Raw genomic sequence first — 13,105 nt, 5'->3', positions numbered from 1 at the left:
CTGTCAGAGAGAATCTGTTCCATGCCTGTCTCCTAGCTTCTGGTGATTTGCTGCCAATCTTTGACATTCCTTGGCTTGTAGATGCATCACCCTAATCTCTGTCTTCACGTTCACATGCCAGTCTCCCTGTGTGCATGTCTCTCTCTGTGTCTACAGTTTGCTTTTCCATACAGACACTAGTTATGTATAAGTCTATAAACCCACCCTAATGACCTCTTTTTAACTTAATTACCTCTGTAAAGATCCTTATTTCCAAATAGGACCACATTTGAGGGCTGCAACATACCTTTTTTAGAAGAACAAATTCGACCCATAATAGTAGAACTAACAGAAATGGACTGACAGATGGGACTGGGTTACAGAATATAATGAGATCAACTTCAGACTATAGGTAGTTAGGAAATATATATATATATATAAAAGATTTTTACATAAATTAGGGTTGAAGAAAGTAGAAGGAATAGAAGATAATAGTACAGTGGTGTTGGCTGGGGTCTGGAGAATATAAATAAATGAATGCAAAAGACAAGTGAGAAGGAAGAACAAAAGGCTAAATACAGAACTCTGGGGGCTACCCACAGTAAGGAAGAGGAGTTTGCAGAAGAGTTAGAAAAAGAGCAGTATACATGTATGTGTAACTGGGTCCCCATGCTGTACAGTAGGAAAAAAAATTGTGCTGGGGAAATAACAATTAAAAAAAAAGAAAAAGAAAAAGAGCAGTGTGAGGGGCTGGAAGAAAACTAGAAAAGCATTGGATTATACAACCCACAAGAAAAATTTATAGAAGCAGAGACTAAAAAACATCATCAGATATTATAAAGAATAAAGGAGAGGGAGCTCCCATTGCAGCTCAGTGGGTTACAAACCTGACTAGTATCCACGAGGATGCGAGTTCAGTTCCTGGACTTGCTCATTGTGTTAAGGATCTGGCATTGCTGTGAGCTGTGGTATAGGTCACAGACATGGCTCGGATCCCACATTGTGTAAATGGCATGGCTGTGGCGTATGCTGGCAGCTGCAGCTCTGATTCAACCCCTAGCCCGGGAATTTCCATATCCTGCAGGTGTGGCCCTAAAAAGCAAGAAAGAAGAGTAAAGGAGAACAGTATTGAGCAAGAGCTATTTTAGTAGAATGATAGAGACAGGGGCCAGAACATATAACATTGAAAGAAAATGGACAAACACGGGCATTATAGGTGGTGCCTAGAATTGGTAACAAAATTAAAGTTAAGTTGTTGTGTTTGTTCAATACAAGGGAAGGAAGCCATGGAGAGTGTGAGGTTAAAGATGCTTGCACATGAAAGAGTATTTATGGGTAATAATGGAAGTGAAATTCTAGAGAAGAGGAATGGGAAGTGACCTAATTCAGATGGAGTTTACTTTAGAGAGGAGAGAACCCTCTTCCTCTGAGATAAGAAAGGTGAAGCTAAACAGATATATGTAGCCCATGCTTCTCCATATAGCAAGAGATTTATTTGTCATCCATTGATTAGGTAAATGATTTGGAACTGACACCATGAGGAGAGAGGAGCAGATCTGCAATAAATGCTCTGGGTAGTACAGAAGGGAGAAATCTACCAACAAGGGCCAACATGTGTCTGTATTGACCAGGACTGCCCAGCTCTGCAACGTGCTATAAAATCCTCTGCAGCCTAGGATAACTGGCAGAGAAAGTTGAGTCAAAAGACCATGAGTTAGAGTTTAGCATGGTAAACCTGGCCAAAGGTTTTCAGGAGAGTGAAGGAATAAAGGGTACTGAGGAGTTTGCGGTAGGGTATGTTTAGCCAGCGAGCAATTAATGGACTGGGTGAAGTTGGCCACTCCAAGAGATTAAGGTCTCAGCAAAGAAAGAGAGCAGAGTCTCAGGGTGATGAGGGGCCATGGCTTATCTGACAGTTGGAGATACTGTGTTTGAGAGGGAAATGTAGAGGTCTCAGGGGAGAAACAAGGAAATCCCAGGTATCCAGGCTGGCAGAAGCCTGACTGGAGTAACGACCTGCAGAAGCAAGCAAAGTAAGGCATAATAAGGTCAGGGGACTTACTTGAGATTTTGCCTGAACTGGCCTGCAACCACCCACAATGCGCCATGCTCTTATCTCCTACTTTTCCTTCCCACTCTTTGTTCCTTTGGGCTTTTTGCTCTTTGTGAATCACTCCAGCTCAAACTTTTTAACCTTGAGGGGAATGTTGCACATTTTTCCTTCTGTAATTTGGTAATATTTTTAGCATCTGTCTTCTAAAATTTGGTAACATTTTTTAGCACCTCTTGTATCACAGCTTTGTAAAGGTGGCTGACTCCCTGAATTTACTTCTATTAATTTTTTTATGTTTTCCTTGTACCATTGAAGAAACCTAGGCAGTAATTTTTTAAGTAGCACAAGATCTTTTAGATCTTTTGTTGTAGAAAAACATGTCTAATGGAGTTCCTGTCTTAGTGCAGTGGTTAACAAATCTGACTAGGAACCATGAGGTTGTGGGTTCGATCCCTGGCCTCACTCAGTGGGTTGAGGATCCAGCGTTGCCATGAGCTGTGGTGTAGGTCGCAGATGCGGCTTGGATCTGGCATTGCTCTGGCTCTGGCGTAGGCTGGTGGCTACAGCTCCAATTAGACCCCTAGCCTGGGAATCTCCATATGCCAAGGGTGCGGCCCTAAAAAGACAAAAGACAAAAAAACAAAGAGAGACAGAGAGAGAGAGAGAGAGAGAGAGAGAGAGAGAGAGAGAGAGAGAGAGAGAGAGACAGAGAGAGAGAGACAGAGAAAGAAAGAAAGAGAGAAAGAAAGAAAGAAAGAAAGAAAGAAAGAAAGAAAGAAAGAAAGAGAGAGAAAAGAAAACCATGTCTAGGATTTTGCTCTGAGTGGCTCCTCTAAAAGGAGTTCACAGCTGCCCTCCTGCTTTCACGTCGCCGTGATGAACTGGCAGCCTTCAGATCTGAGGAGCAATCCCCATAAAGAAACATTTTACCTACATAAGGAACAGCCAAAAAGAAGAAGCTGAGACCTAATGATGGCAGGATATGAATAAACTCACCGTTCTACGCTCTTCAGTATCAGAACTGATAGATTCACCTACTCAAACACATTATTAAAAGGTAATATTGAACTCTTCAATGTTGTGGCATGGTACAAAAAATTCCCACTTCAGAAATGGACCCAATTAATATTAAGTCTGTGAAAGTAAAGACTTGATGTCCTCATTAAAATGGCAAAAACCCTCATTTTAAAGAGTGGGAAATATATTTTGTAAGTGAGGTCCCTGAGTAGCATTAGAGGAGATTACATTTTCTTTTGCTTAGTGACGGGTCCAGACTGAGGAGATTATTATCTGCTCCCACTTGGCTGCGTGTATCTATCTCCACTCATCAGCATGCCCTTTCCCCCAGGAAGGAAGCAGTCTCTCCTCCTCATTTTCTCGGAGGGAGGATATTTTCACGTTTCAATTGGAGAACATGCCTCTAACCCTTCTCCTAGATCTATGCCCTTTTCTCTGCCATGTTTCTCCACATGACCTGTAGGAGATGAGCATAATTACTGGCCTGCAGTACAAGAAGAAACAAAAAGAAAAAGATGAAATATCACTAGTTTGTATTGAGCTATGTGGCTTGCCAGAGGACAAACAGGCAAACCAAAGCAGAAATAAATAACTGTCCATCTGGAGCAGTCACTGGATTTGCAGAGTAACCTCTGTGCTGTTCAGCCCAACTGCATGCTATCATTGGTACTGACCCAGCAAAGCAAATAAAATATTTCTTCCCCGGTTGGCAGATACTTTTTCCATCCAGTTCCCAGGATACAGTCATCTTCATTTTTAGCCTCTTCTTTTGGTGTTGTGATTGTTAGGAAGACTGCCCGTCTGATGACAGGTTACCCAGCCGCTCGGAAAGATGGCAAGTATAGATGCGTATTTGGAGTGCGATGAATCCACGTCTCTGTGTAACAGCTTTCGCTTCAAAGAGACAAAAATCTGTGTGATTATAGCAAGAAGTGCAATCGGTAATAATACCAAACATAAAGTGAATTTATCATGCCAAAGGTCTTTTGTAAATTTTTAAACTAAAATACAAGGTTTAAAATTGCCATATCAAGATAATTGCACGGCCATTCACAGAAAACAAATGTGGACCTTGAGAACATGTCACAACACGGCTCTGGTGGGAAGATAGTTCTCACCAGAACCCTGCCGATTACATGGCCACCCACTTCTCTGAATAGAGAGTCTGATCACATCAGTCTACACCAATACCTAAGTGCCTTAGGAGAACCCTCAGGTTCACGGCGTTGAACTAAACCCAGCACCTCCCTAGAAGCAGCTTCCTTTTAGGAATAGGGAATATTTTCACCCTTAGAATATGATTTTATTCTATGTATTTTATCTGTATAAAGCACAACCTCTTTCCATTCATTATGTAGAAGGTGAAACTGGTCTTGTAATCCCCTTAGAAAACTACTCTTCCACCATTTATAGCTATAATCCCAAAGATTTGATCTCCATTCTTTTCTTTTTTTTTTTTTTTTTTGTTGTTGTTGTTGTTGTTATTGTTGCTATTTCTTGGGCCGCTCCCGCGGCATATGGAGGTTCCCAGGCTAGGGGTTGAATCGGAGCTGGAGCCGCCGGCCTACGCCAGAGCCACAGCAACGCGGGATCCGAGCCGCATCTGCAACCTGCACCACAGCTCACGGCAACGCCGGATCGTTAACCCACTAAGCAAGGGCAGGGATCGAACCCGCAACCTCATGGTTCCTAGTCAGATTCGTTAACCACTGCGCCACGACGGGAACTCCTGATCTCCATTATTTTCTTTTACTCTCTTCTATCTTTCAGTCCCTTCCCATAGGTAGTTGAGAAAATTCACACCTCTGTCAATTTGCCTTTTAACATTCTTCTACATCTAATATACAGATTTGTAATTTTGATCCATTTTGAAAGCATCTCTTCTGGACCTTATACTCTTCTAAGAATCAAAAAAAAGTATTTCCATTAATCTGGAGTGTAAACAATAGAGATTAGTGGAATCTCATTTTTTACCATAGTTATAAGCATGGAACATGGGAAGAACCCAATAAATGCTTGTTGAATGAATGAAAACCCTCTTATTAAATATTTTGAAGTGGGGAGTTCCCGTTGTGGCGCAGTGGTTAACGAATCCGACTAGGAACCATGAGGTTGCGGGTTCGGTCCCTGCGCTTGCTTGGTGGGTTGACGATCCGGCGTTGCCGTGAGCTGTGGTGTAGGTTGCAGATGCGGCTCGGATCCTGCGTTGCTGTGGCTCTGGCGTAGGCCGGTGGCTACAGCTCCGATTCAACCCCTAGCCTGGGAACCTCCATATGCCGCGGGAGCGGCCCAAGAAATAGCAACAACAACAACAACACAACAACAAAAAAGACAAAAGACAAAAAAAAAAAATATTTTGAAGTGGCTTTTTGACCTTGAAAAATGTGTCATAATCATAATTAAATTTAACACAAGTTTCCCCCTTCTTTTCAATTAATAAACTTTAATTTTTAGGTAAATTTTAGGTTCATAACAAAATTGAGCAGGGAGTACAGAGTTCCCAAATACTGCCTGTCCTCATATACCCACACAGCCTCCTCCAGTATCCACACCCCACACCTCAGGGGTACATTTATTACAATAGCTGAATACATCATCATCACCTGAAGTCCATAGTTTGCACTAGAGTTCACTCTGGTGTCCATTCTATGGTTTTGGACAAATATATAAAATGTATGTATCCACTACTGGAGTATCACACAGAATAATTTCATGGACCTTAAACTCCTCTCGGTTGAACCTATCCATCCTTCTCTTCCCCCAAATATCTGGTAACCACTAATCTTTTTACTGTCTCCATAGCTTTTCCCTTTCCAGAATGGCATATAGTTGGGAATAAACAGTATGCAGCCTTTTCAAATTGACTTCTTTGTCTTAGTAATATGCATTTACTTTTCCTGCATAGCCATTCGTGGCTTGATAGCTCATTTCTCTTTAGCGTCATTTCTTAATCCGTTTTCTGGCTGCACCACGGTATATCCATTCACCTACTATAGAACATTGTGGTTGCTTCCGAGTTTGGGCAAATATGAATAAAGCTGCCGTAAACATTCATGTGCAGGTTTTTGTGTGGACACAGTTTTCAGCTCCTTTGGGTAAATACCAATGAGCTTGATTGCTGGACTGTACCATAAAATTATGTTTAATTTTCTAAGAAACTGCCAAACTTTCTTCCAAAGTGACTGTACCATTTTTCATTCTCACCAGAAATGAAGGAGAGTTTTTGTTTGCACCATATCCTCACCAGCCCTTAGTGTTGTCATTGTTTGGGATTTTGGCAATTCTGATATGTTTCTAATAATATCACATTCTTGTTTTAATTTGCAATTCTGTAATGACATATTATGTTGAATTCTTTTCATATGCTTACTTGCCTTTGGCATGTCTTTGGTGTCTGTTCAGGTCTTCAGCCCAACTGGGTTGTTCATTTTCTTATTGTTGAGTTTTAAGAGTTCTTTGTATATTTTGGGTAACCATCCTTTATCAGATGTGTTCTTTGCAAATATTTTCTCTCAGTTTGTGGCTTGCCTTCTTGACATTTTCTCTTTTTTTAATTTTTTTATTGTTATTTCCCCAATACAATTTTTTTCCTACTGTACAGCATGGTGACCCAGTTACACATACATGTATACATTCTTTTTTCTCCCATTATCATGCTCCATCATAAGTGACTAGACATTTTCTTGACATTGTCTGTCACAGAGAAGTTTCCATTTTAATTAAGTCCAGGTTATCAATTATTTCTTTCATACAACATGCCTTTGGTGTTATGTCTAAAAAGTCATCACCATACCCAAAGTCACCTACATTTTTTCTCATGTTATCTCCTAGGAGCTTTATAGTTTTGCATTTTTCATTTAGGCCTATGATCCATTTTGAGTTAATCTTTTTGATGTCTAGTTAGTCCAGCAAATTTGTTTAAGAGTCTATTTTTGCTCCATTGTATTGTCTTTGCTCCTTTGTCAAAGATCAGTTGACTTTATTTATAGGGGTCTATTTCTGAGCTCTCTGATCTGTTCCATTGATCTATTTGTCTATTATTTCACCAATACCATACTGTCTTAGTTACTGTAGCTTTCTGTTAAATCTTGAAATCAGGTAGCATCAGTCCCCCAAATTTGTTCTTCTCTTTCAATATTAAGTTGGCCATTCTGGGTCTTTTGCCTCTCTTTATAAACCTTAGAGTCAGTTTTTCAATATCCACAAAATAATGCTTGTTTTTGACTGGGATTGCATGAAGCCACAGATCAAGTTGGAAACAACTGATATCTTGACAATATCAAGTCTTCCTATCCATGAACATAAAATATCTCTCCATTTATTTAGTTCTTTGATTTCATTCATCAGAGTTTTGTGGTTTTCCTCATAGAGAGCTTATACATATTTTGTTATATCTATACCTAGGTATTTAATTTTTGATGTGCTAATGTAAACAGTAATCTGTTTTTAATTTCAAATTCCATTTGTTCATTGCTGGTATACAACAAAGTAATTGACTTTGTATATTTACTTTTTTGTTTTGCTTTTTAGGGTCACACTTGTGGCATATGGAAGCTTCCAGACTAGGGATCAAATCAGAGCTGCAGCTGCCAGCCTATACCACAGCCATAGCAACACAGGATCTGAGCCACATCTGTGACCTACACCATGGCTCATGGCTGTACATTAACTTTTTGTACATCAAGTTTTTTATATCATCCTGCAACCCTGCTATAACTTATTAGTTCCAGAAGTTTTCCTGTCAGTTCAGATTTTCTGCATATATGATCATGTCTTCTGCAAACAAAGGCAATTTTATATCTTCCTTCCCAGTGTATATACCTCATTTCCTTTTCTTATCTGATTGCATTAGCTAGGACTTCCAGTACAACGCTGAAAAAGCAGTGGTAAGAGGGGAATATCTTTGCCTTGTTCTTAATTGGAAGTGTTCAAGTTTCTAACCTCCATGTATGATGGTTTTCTACAGATGTTCATTATCAAGTTGAAGAAGTTCTCTGTTCCTAGTTTACTGAGAGTTTTTTATCATGGATAAGCGTTGGATTTTGTCAAATGCCTTTTCTGAATCTATTGATATTATCATGTGATTTTATTTTTTTTTTTTTTTTTTTTTTTTTTTTTTTTTTTTTGTCTTTTTGCTATTTCTTGGGCCGCTCCGCGGCATATGGAGGTTCCCAGGCTAGGGGTCTAATTGGAGCTGTAGCCACTGGCCTACGCCAGAGCCACACAACGTAGGATCCGAGCCGCATCTGCAACCTACACCACAGCTCACGGCAACGCCGGATCGTTAACCCACTGAGCAAGCGCAGGGACCGAACCCGCAACCTCATGGTTCCTAGTCGGATTCGTTAACCACTGCGCCACGACGGGAACTCCTCTTTTTTTTTTTTTTTTTTTTTTTTTTTTTTATTATCATGTGATTTTAACCTTTTTTTTTTTTTTTTTTTTTTTTTTTTGTCTTTTCTAGGGCCACACCCATGGCATATGGAGATTCCCAGCTTAGGGGTCTAATCGGAGCTGTAGCTGCCTGCCTACGCCAGAGCCACAGCAACGCAGGATCCGAGCTGCTTCTGCAACCTACACCACAGCTCACGGCAATGCCGGTTCCTTAACCCACTGAGCGAGGCCAGGGATCGAACACGCAACCTCATGGTTCCTAGTCGGGTTCGTCAACTACTGCGCCACAATGGGAACTCCCTCTTTAACTTATTAATGTAATGTATTACATTGATTTTCAGATGTTGAACCAACCAAGCATACCCCAGATAAATTTCACATGATTGTGGTGTATTTCTTTTTATACATTCTTGGATTTGATTCACTAATAGTTTGTTGAGGATATTTGCATTTATGTCCCTGAGAGATAGCAGTGTGTACTTATTTTTCTTGTAATGTCTTTGTGTAGTTTTGGTATTAGGCAAATGCTGATTCATAGAATGAATTAGGAAGTATTCCCTCTGCTTCTACAATCTGGAAGAGACTGTAGAAAATTTGTATCATTTCTTCTTTAAATGCTTAGAAGAATTCAACAGTGAACTTATGTGGGCCTAGTACTTTCTGTTTTAGAGAGCTATTAATTATTGATTCAGTTTCTTTAAGAGATAGAGGCCTATTCAGATTGTCTACTTTTTCTTGTGTATGTTTTAGCAGATTGTGTTTCAAGGAATTGGCCAACTTCATCTAGGTTATCAAATGAGTGGACATAGAGTTGTTCATAATATTCCTTTACTATCCTTTTAATGTCCATAGGATCTATAGTGATATTGCCTCTTTCATTTTGGATATTAGTAATTTGTATCTTCTCTTTTTTCTCAGTTAGCCTGGCTAGAAGCTTATTAAAGAACCAACTTTTGGTTTCATAGATTTTTTTTCTATAGTGTTCCTGTTTTTTATTTAATTGATTTCTGATCTATTTTTTATTATATCTTTTCTCCTGCTTACTTCAATTTGCTCTTTTTCTAGTTTCCTAAGGTGGAAGTTTAGATGACTGATGTTAGATCTTTCTTCTTTTCTAATATATATATCCAATGCTGTAAGTTTCCCTCCAAGCATGGCTTTCACATCTCACAAGTTTTGAGATGTTATGTTTTTATTTTCATTTAGTTTAAATATTGTTTGGTTTTTCTTGAGATTTCTTCTTTGACTCATGCATTTTTTAGAGGTGTGCTGTTTGATCTCCAAGTATTTTGGAATTTTACATCTATCTTTCTGTTACTGATTTCTAGTTTAATTTCATTGTGGTCTAATAGCATATATAGTATGATTTCTATTCTTTTCATGTGTTACGATGTGTTTTATGGTGCAGAATGTGATCTACCTTGGTGAATGTTGCATGTGAGCTTGAGAAGAATGTATAATCTGCTGGTGTTAGATGAAATAATCTATACATGTCAATTATATCCAGGTAATGGAGGGCACTGCTGAGTTCAACCTTATCATATTCTGCCTGCTGGATCTTTCCACTTTTGATAGAGGGGTGTAAAGTCTCTGTAAGAGTGGATTTATCTAGTTTTCACTTACAGTTCTATCAGATTTTGTTTCACTTATTTTGACACTCTGTTGTTAGGCTCATACACATTAAGTTTGTTGTGTCTTCTTGGAGTACTGACCCCTTTATCACTATGCAATGCCCCTCTTTAGCCCTAATAACTTTCCTTGGTCTAAAGTTAGCTCTGTCTGAAATTAATAGAGCTACTTTTACTTTTTTTGATTAGTGTTAACATAGGGTATCTCTCTCCATCCCTTTACTTTTAATCTACATGCATTTTTAAAGTGTTTCATATAGATACCATTATAGTTGTGTCTTGTTTTTTTTTTTATCACTCTGACAATCTCTGAATTTTGACATATTTAGACCATTGATGCTTAAAATGGTTATTGGTGTAGTTGGATTAATATCCACTGTTTGTTACAGTTTTCTATCTACTGCCCTTGTTCTTTGTTCCTCTTTTTGTCTTAGACAGCCCTTTGTGGTTTTAATTGGGCATTTTATACGATTCCATTTTCTCTCCTTTCTTAGCATATTAGGTATACTTCTTTTTTCACTTTTTTAATGGTTGCCCTAGAGTTGCAATTTACATTTACAACTAATCCAAGTCCACTTTCAAATAATACTATACCACTTTGTGGTAGTGCAAATACCTTATGATTACATAATCCCAATTTCTTTCTCCCATTCCTTGTATCATGGATGTCATAATTTCACTTGTACATAAGCACATACATGCACACAAGCATACATAATTGAATGCATTGTCACTATTAGTTTGAACAAACTATAATCTGTTAGATCAATTAAGAATAAAAAAAAGTTTATTTTACCTTTATTTATTCCTTCTTCGGTGCTCTTCCTTTCATTATTATAGATCCAAGTTTCTGACGTATGTCATTTTTCTTCTCTCTTAGGAACTTCTGTTAAAATTTCTTGCAAGGCAGGTCTACTGGCAAGAAATTCCCTCAATTTTTCTTCATCTGAGAAAGTATTTCTCCTTCACTTTTGAAGGATAATTTCACAAGGCTCAGAATTTTAAGTTGGTAGATTTTTTTTTTCTCTCAGCACTTTGAGTATTATCTCCATTCTATTTTTGCTTGCCTGGCTAAGGAGAAATAGGATGTAATTCTTATCTTTGCTCCTCTATAGACAAAGTGCCCCCTCCTCCCTGGGCTTCTTTCAAGATTGTTTCTTTCTCTTTGATTTTCTGAAATTTGAATCTTATATGCCTAAGTATAGTTTTTTTTGGCATTTGTCCTGCTTGATGTTCTCTGAGCTTCCTAGATCTGTGGTTGGGTGTCTAACATTAATTTAGACATATTCTCAGTCACTATTATTTCATATATTGCTTGTGTTTCTTATTCTCCTGATATCAGGTATACATTACATCTCTTATAGTTGTCTCACAATTCTTGCATATTCTGTTCTGGGGGGGGGTGGTAATTTTTTTTCTTTTTGCTTTTCAGCCTAAGAAGTTTCTATTGTCATATCCTCAAGCTCAGATATTCTCTCCCTAGCCATGCCCAATCTACTAACAAGTCCATCAAGGGGATTTTTCATTTCTGGTAGTGTTTTCGATCTCTAGCATTTCTATTTGATTCTTAGAATTCCCATCTCTCTGCATACATTATCCATCTGTCCTTCTATGTTGTCTAATTTTTCTATTAAAGCACTTAGCATATTAATTATAGTTTTAAATTCTCAGTCTGATAATTCCAACATTTCCACCATATCTGACTCTTGTTCTGATCCTTGTTCGGTCTCTTCAAACTAAGTTTTTTACTTTTTACAAAAAAAGTAATTGTAGTTTTTTTGTTGTAATAGTCATTGTAATTTTTTTTACTTGTAATAACAAGTAAAAGCCTTGTCATTTTGTTGTTGTTGTTGAAATCTGGACATGATGTACTAGATGAAAAGAACTCTGATAAATAAGACTTTTGTGGAATGGTGCTAAGATGTGGAGGGAGGGCAACCATTTTATAGTCCTATGATTAGGTCTCCATCTTTTAGTGATCCTATACTTCTGAACTGTGAACTTCACCAGTGTTTCTCGGTTTTTTCTCCCCCCCTTATGTGGACAGAATGGCTAGAGGGGGCTAAAGCTGCTTGGTTCCCTGGGTTGGTTAGAATCTGATACTACACCAGTAGGTGGGGCTCTGGTAAAATAATTTCTTCTGAGGGCATGCCTTTTTAAGAAGAACATGACGATCTGGCATATTTCAGAAGAATTTCTTTTCCCCCTCTGCTGCCAGAGGCACAAACGAATTTTTCTCCAGTATTCACTCTGAGGGCCTGGTGGAGCTCCTGGAGATAAAACTCACAAAAGTGTAGGTACCTAGCTATGACGGGTCCCCTGTAGTTTTTAACTCATATTTGTCCACACTGAGCCTCCAGCAAATTGCCAAGTACAGTTTCAGTTTTCCGACCTTGGCACGTCTCCTGTGGAGATATCTGTTCATGCGTTTCTGGTCTGATAAGTTGTGATTCTCTATATTTACCCATTTGCCTCTCCAATTTGGGGAGCAGAAGTTTTCCCTGTTACTTCATGTCTCTTTTATATCTAAGAAGAATGCTGATTTTTTTTGTTTGTTTGTTTGTTTTTTGTCTTTTTGCCATTTCTAGGGCTGCTCCCGCGGCATATGGAGGTTCCCAGGCTAGGGGTCCAATCGGAGCTGTAGCCACCGGCCTACGCCAGAGCCACAGCAACGCGGGATCCGAGCCGCGTCTGCAACCTACACCCCAGCTCACGGCAACACCGGATCGTTAACCCACTGAGCAAGGGCAGGGACCGAACCCGCAACCTCATGGTTCCCAGTCGGATTCGTTAACCACTGCGCCACGACGGGAACTCCTCAAATGCTGGTTTTTTTCAGTTTAGTGTTTTACTTGGTAGGATGGAGTGGTGAAGTCTAAGCTTCTTACATGCTGAACCAGAAACTGGAAGTCTTGTATTTTTACATTTACCTTTCCTCTATAGGACCAGTTAAGGCTATGTTTTTCAAAAAAACAACTGTCAACAAAATTATGTGGACAGTCATCAGTTCAAGACAGTTGGCCCTCCATTTTAT

At 39.0% G+C, this 13,105-nt stretch overlaps 1 protein-coding gene and 1 long non-coding RNA gene across 18 annotated transcripts in view; one reads left to right on the top strand and one right to left on the bottom strand.

Annotated features, from left to right (window-relative positions):
- Positions 1-13,105, top strand: part of ENOX2 (ecto-NOX disulfide-thiol exchanger 2) — a 284,143-nt gene that overhangs the window by 254,900 nt on the left and 16,138 nt on the right. The gene's annotated exons all lie outside the window — the stretch shown is intronic.
- LOC102163484 overlaps positions 2,750-13,105 on the bottom strand; it is a 42,979-nt gene continuing 32,623 nt past the window's right edge. For both annotated transcript variants that reach the window (XR_002340682.1, XR_299673.3), the window contains one exon: positions 2,750-3,943. This is a non-coding gene — a long non-coding RNA (uncharacterized LOC102163484). The remainder of the gene's footprint in view (positions 3,944-13,105) is intronic.

This window comes from Sus scrofa, chromosome X, assembly GCF_000003025.6.
Source record: "Sus scrofa isolate TJ Tabasco breed Duroc chromosome X, Sscrofa11.1, whole genome shotgun sequence".
NCBI lineage: Eukaryota > Metazoa > Chordata > Mammalia > Artiodactyla > Suidae > Sus > Sus scrofa.
Note: the sequence above shows the minus strand (reverse complement) of the source record. Positions and strands in the feature narration are given on the sequence as shown.